Source organism: Vipera berus, assembly GCF_964194415.1.
Source record: "Vipera berus genome assembly, chromosome: 2".
NCBI classification, from domain to species: Eukaryota; Metazoa; Chordata; class Lepidosauria; order Squamata; family Viperidae; genus Vipera; species Vipera berus.
In genome coordinates this window covers 106,060,400-106,067,537 of record NC_138203.1, presented here as the reverse complement: position 1 = coordinate 106,067,537, position 7,138 = coordinate 106,060,400, and positions in this window count along the sequence as shown.

The window sequence follows — 7,138 nt, the reverse complement described above, 5'->3', positions numbered from 1 at the left end:
TCACACACACGTGTCCATTCTTTAATTTTGAATTAAAATCTTCTCAAAGAAAGAAATGAATGAATTACAATGTAATACCACACAGAAAAGGAAATTGCAGACCAGATTCCCTTGCTGGTGCCCTCCAGATGTACTGAACTAGAATTTCCATCATCTGCAGTTAGCACAGCCATGATACCCAGAAAACTAGTCTAAAGAAAGTCCAGGATACAGAAAACTGTGGAGGATCATCAGTCTCAGTAGAGATGTTCCTACTGTCTTTATCAAATTCTGCTGGCATTCCTGATACCTAGAAGTATAGCCTGCAATGTTACTTATGAGATTCCGTATCCTTTGGCTGGAAAAGCAAGAAATGAATAAATAAATATGACATTTCTATCTGACTCAAAAAGCCTGTGTCTTTATTGCTTTGTCTTAGTTTATGATCTGAAGTCTTTTGCCTTACATTGGCATGTTTTAGAGTCAGAGTGAATGGAACTGAGGACCATTTAAATCAAACCTGACACCCACTGCCTTGTTTTCTCAGCCTGCATATTCCACATATTTCTTTCTGGTTTTGACAGAATATATATTCACAAAGCTGTCCTAGAATAACAAGTTTTTATTTTTTTAGAAGGTTGTATGGGTAGCCTTGTGGTGTGGCAGCTTGCCAAACAGTGAACATATTAAGGAGAGAGTTCACTATTGGGTGGTTAATGTGACATGCAGAATTAGAGTGGTTAGGCTCTTTCTGAACATTTTAGGCTCCCAGTATTATTTCTAACACTTGCTTTCACATTTAAGCTCTGCCAGTACAAAATTTGACTTCAGCCAATCTGATCTATCAAATAATCATTCTCTTTGACCCAATCAATTTTCTCTGCCACAGTGTGTGATATTAATTGCGTCTTTGCAGATTTATACGGATCTTAATCAGAGATGTGTGACAGGTGAAAGAGAAAAAATTGGTATGGGAAATAAAAACACCCAATATTACCCATAAGCAAACTCTAGTTCTTTAAAAGTGTGGAGGTGAGGTTTAGCATTGCCTTGAATTTTGGGTGGTTCAGCCGCTTCCCCAGAATCTCCAGGAAAGGAAGTTCTCTTAAATGGAGGGAAAGATTATGCTTATTTGGTTCAACTGTATGGGCTTTTAGCCCTGTTTCTCCCCTCCCCTACTTATCAGTTCCTGGCATCTGTTGCTTTTTTCTCTATATCTAAGGCTCTGATCATTATTTTCTTCATGTCTATTTTCTAGGATCAAATTATACAAACTTATTTAATAAGCAAATTAGCAAGGCTACATGGAGTTCAAAATTTTGCTTGGAAGGGGTGATTGCAAGCCTCAAGGTTTTCTATAACTTTCCTTTCGCATACCAGTACAGCGTTCAGGAGAAAGGCTAATAGCTATTTTTGTATTAAAATGAGGTAGTACACATGGTCCCACTGCCTTCTCCATAGACTGCAGGTAAATGGGGAAAAGGCAGTGGGATCACTTGCTGAGATTCCCCATGGGACACTGAATCCTATTGTGAAGTTTTAACACTGGATGGCAGATGCCATGTTCATTATAGAACTAAAGATTGAGAAGGGACCTCAGACCAACTCATCCAACTCCTTCCCCAAGAGTGGGACTCCACAAATATTTTAGAAATGGCTTCTTTATTACCTCTTCTTCTGACGGTATTTGTTCATTTTTCCAGCATTGCGCATAGCTTATTCTTGCTGCAGTTACAATATGTAAAACCAAGTATAAATTTTGTTTGTTAGTCTTTTCTGGTACTATACCTAATTAAAAAAATTCAGGATTAAATGCTACATGTACTCCTAATATTTTTTCTAGCCAAGCATGTATTTTTTTTCCAGTAAGCCTTTACCTTATCACATGTCCACCAATTATGATAGTATGTACCAAAGTTATGTTTACATTTCCAACATTTGCCTGATACATTTTTAAACATTTTTGCTAATCTAGCTGGAGGTAAATGGGCAGAGATGGATAGATTGACTATGAGACTAAAAGACAAAGAAGAATCAGAATATTTTAGAAATGGCTTGATTGAATTGTTTATTACCAGTTATGGGCTCCTGTTGATGTAAATTAGGCATTCTGCTCAACTCACATATACTGAGTAGTATACAAAATTAAATCACACTGTAACAGTTTAAGCACTTTCATTGACTCATCACAGTGGCTAAAATGTTTGAATAACTTCTGTTCTTTTCTGTTACTCCTAGTCTTCTAGCTGAATTCTGTTCAGCTACTAAATGCCAACTTTGTCCAGTCCACTCAAGCACACTGCTGGTGACATCACCTGGAGCCATTCTTTGGAAGATACCTAGCATTGCTTCTGGCATAATTCATACATATGACATATAAGGCTGAAACTTTGTTCAAAGAGCAGACAGCCACTGATAGGAACATCACCTCTACTCTCTTCTTTTGCTTCATTATTTGATTTTAATTGGTCTTTTTAATGGTTGTCTTAGCCCTGGATTAGCCCTTAGGCAAAATAAGCATGTGCTTAGGACACCCATGGAAGTGGGGCACCATGGAGGTTTACCTCCATAGCTATCGTGCTCTTAACTCTTTCATTGAACATTCAACTTTAGTTTTCAGCACTTAGGTCATTTTAACATATTGTCAGATAAGTAATGTAGATACCAAGAGTCACCACTGTTGGGCTACATCAGTTACCTTTAATCTGGCTTTAATTTGCCTGTAGAATAGTCCTTTCTTTTCACTGTTTATCTAGGGCAGGGGTCAGCAACCTGAAACAGTGAAAGAGCCACTCGGAACCGGTTCCCTCACAAAAGGAAAAACTGGGAGCCGCAAAAAATGTGTGCACATGCGTGTACATGCGCACATGCGCAGAACAGGGTTTGACTGAAGAGTGGAGCCAAGGCGAGATATGCACCTACCCTGCATATTTGAATTGATTGGTTGAACTTTTTTAGTCCCACTTTTTTTTTTTGGACTGCACATGGCAGAGGACTGGGAGCCGCAGGAGACGGCTGAAAGAGCCGCATGCGGCTCCGGAGCCGCGGGTTGCAGACCTGTGATCTAGGGAAATAAAATATTTTAAACAGTCTGGATAGTGGATGTGGCGGTACTTGTAACACTAGAGAAGAGAAAGAACTGGAGAAAATCACAAAATACAAAGAGCTGCAAACAGAATGAGAATGGCTGCAGCAAAAGAAAACAAAGACAGTATGAATAGTAATAGGCACCTTGGGTGCAACCCGAAAACAACTAGAGCACCAGTTGAACAACTGTCGGCATTGTCAAAGTTATCATCAGTCATATGCAAAAAGCAGCTTTACTTGGATCAGTTTACATCCTGTGGCAATACCTTTAACACCGTCAAACAACATCTGCCTATTCCAGGTCCTTCGGAAGGACTCCAGAGGTGGCCAAAAATGACAAATCCATCTGATTGACTATACAATCAACCATATTAATATCAAAAACAGCTTCTACAAAATAAATGAATATCATTTATTGGTCTGATTATGGTAACAACTGTATGTTTAAAGAACATCTGGAATGCTCTATTTACTGTATGTTCTTAATCTTTTGAATCATATAAATATATTTTAATTCAGCTTGGTTTTCATGAAAGCTGGCTTTGAAAAATTGCATACATTACATGGCCAATAAAAACATTTTTTGTTTTAGTGGATTTTTTGCATTTTGAACATTTTATACTCTATTCTGACCGGCACTGAAATGAGAGTCTAGGAATGAGCAAAGATGAAGAAATTGACTGCCAAAGCCTGGCAGCTCTAATGACTTTTCTCCACCTCCAGGTGAAGTGTGCTTGGTAGGTAATTTAGGGTTCGTACTTGTCATTCATGCTTCTCTGTTCCCTATCCCCGCTTTCCTTGGTGGTCTAATGTCAGCATTTTAAGCCTCGCACTTTTTCTTCCTTGAGGAACCAAGGGAAGAAGACCTTGAAGTGTACATGATAAAGCAGAAGAACTGATGCATAAATCAGAAGGATTTTAGTATCTGATGACAAACCTAATTCCTGTCAGAAAAAAGCTGAGCGGACCCCTCCCAAACTGTCATCGAAGCTAGTCCATAAAAATCATAGCTGTCACCAAAGAATGCCTGGCCTATCTGGAGTATGCCATCCGGGGGAATCATCTGTTACGTTCATGGCCAAATTCCCAGCCCACAGGGACATTTCTCTTGACATTTTGTCACATCTTTCACTGCTGCATCTGTTCCTAAATCACTTATTTTCTTTTTCTTCTGGAAAAAATAAGGACACACAAGATGAGCCCTTAACTCGAGAAGGCAAGCTAACCCTGGGTTTATCATCTAGTTAATTCCATTCATATTTAGATTTGTGAATCAGCAAGTTTCTGCAGTATCAAACAATTACCAACTGGCCCAACTGAAAGATCAAAGATCTAGTTTTAAGATTTTATTTTGCAACTGCTTCCTTTTAAAAAAGATATTAATCAACGTTGACAGTATCATTTTCAATCTTTTGAAAGTTTAAGGAGCATGGATCATATGGAAATGAATGCGAAAAATCTTCCTGGTGCTTAAAGCATGTATACACTCCTCCATTATATAGAAATTATTCTGTTAAAGTGGTTCACAAGTCCCTTTCAGTGAAATGGTAAGTTGGTATCTTAGAACTTCAGAATATATGTGGGGGTGAATTCTCAGGAACAATAGTAGTTTGGGAGAAGTTCAGTCCAGAATCTTCTTCCATGATGTTTAAATTTATGTAAGTAAAAAACGCTCTATGAAAGACAATTTTTTGTTTGAAATTTAAAAGTACAAAGATAAAAAACTAATACAAACTTAAGGAGAATAATAAGAAAAAAATTAAAAGTACAAAAAGGAGGGAGGGGGAGGGGAAAGGGGGAAAATACATTAGGCAAAAATTAGAAAAAATTAAGTTCCCCCCTTCATCAAGACAAGTTTAAACATGTTCAATAGCTTAACACCTTTTCTTATATTTCAGCCAAAACTCGTTCATCCCATATCTCATTTTTATCTATTGGCAGATAACAAAACCTCATCTTTCAATCATAATCAGAAATAACAAAAAAAACATTAAACAAGTAAATCAATTTCATAATTATTTCCTTTCCTTTACACAATACCTTGTCATTTTGTCTAAAAATGCAGTGGGAAAAACCCCTAAAACTCTTCTTCCAATGTCTTACCTTATATCTCTGAACAATCTTTAAAACCTTATCATTCAGACTTAATTCACTAAAATTCCATTAAGTGTTACTAGAAGTAATAAATTGAAAATAATCTCTTCAAATATCCCACAAATTAATTTTTATTATCTTCTCTTCATCTCCTCTCAGTTTTCTCTAAAAAATAATACAGTTTCCTGATCTGGTCTACCTCAAAGTCAACATTACTGCAAACTCTTTTTCTCAAAAAATACAAATACCTTTGCTAAACAAAATATTTAAGTTATACAAAACATAAGATTAAAAAAGCATGGATAGTCTTTCCTTCCTCAGACTTAAACAGCTTTGTAAATTACCTTCAATATAAGTATACCTGCAGTCTGAAAGCTATTAAGTTTAAAACCAACATATTTAGAAAGCAGATAACAACCAGTTGTGCCATTCTCCATCTTGGCTGGCTTCTCCTCCAGGATCTTGTCTAGCAGAGAACAAGAATAGCCTCGTTCTTGAACCCAAGAGTGAGGATGCTGAGAGAATCTATGACTGTAAGGAGGCCGGTAGGGCAGCAGGCAGGGATAATGGGTGGTGCTGGAGATTGTTAGCTCAACCTGCGCTAGTCGCTTATTCAAATGAAGAGGAAGAATTTAATCAGTTTGTAAGAACTATCCAGGTATGCAACACCATGTTACTAATTTACCAACATCTCCATATACTGAGGCTTCAAGAACAATGACTAAGGTTGGAATAAGCCTAGAATGAAATTTGTTCAGTGCACATTTGCTGTGCATCTTGGAACCAATGTGCAGACTGAAACCCAGTTGCCATTCAACGTAACTCCAAGTTTCTTCTAGTTTTGTGGTAGATTCACTTTATCTGTTTCAAATGAAATCTGATACTATATTTTCTAGAAATTACACCCTTAGATTCAAAATATATTGGGAAGAGAAAGGGAAATTTTAGATTTTCACCCCAAGTTTCAATATTTCCCAGCAGCCAACTGAGCTGCTCAATATTACATTTTAAGCATCCTTTATTTCACATAAAATAGAGAGCATTTCTTTTTATTCCTTTGTAAATTGATTTTAAAACAAAAAATCATCAGGAATATCTATCAAAAGAATATGAAATTAATAAATCAGTTTTGGAAGTATCATCATCTTTATGCTACTATACAGCCTTATAGTATAGTATCTTATTCCACTTTTTCATATAGTTTCTTATTTATTTTCTTCTTATTTTTTCCCAAATAGGACTGTAATTATTATTGAATAACCTATTTATTTACATCCTTTGGTATGTTAATTCTTACATATTTAAATATCTCCTAGATTTCTTTGTGGCAACTGGGAAGAATAGCAAAACAGCCACCCAACGTGGCAGCGGATCAGTGCAAATGGGATCAGTTGACACATGTTGATGAGTTGATTGAGCAAGGTAGAAGATCTGCAATTTTTTTAAAGGATATTGTAGTAAAATTAGTCTGATGCTTTGAAGCAATCTAAAACAACTCATTATTTTGTACTTTGCCCACTAAACAGGAATTACAAAAGAACGAATGGCTAGGAAAATAGTAAAATACATCTTTAAATATTTCAGAACTCTTAAATTATAATGTTTGTGAGATTAACATTGTGCTAAATATTTGCAGTAATAGATTTTCAGTATCCCAGCTTTCAAAAATGCCTCCCACTTTCTATATATAGTGCCATTTCACAGTCTGTTTGCTGTGGGCTCAGCAGCTGCTTCAATGTCATTTGAAAAAAGAAACTACTTGCTGGTTACATGATCTCAGCCAGGCAGTCAATCCAGTGATATCATATAGCACACTTAACCAATCAGATCTGACAAAGTCATCAAGGCAAATCCAGAGGAAGCTAGGATGGCCAAAACGGGCATTTTTCTTCCAGTTTCAAAAATAATACATAGTCTTTCAGCTGTAAAAATTCAGATTCCCCCACCCTAACCTCGACTGAAATGAGCAAATTGGCAG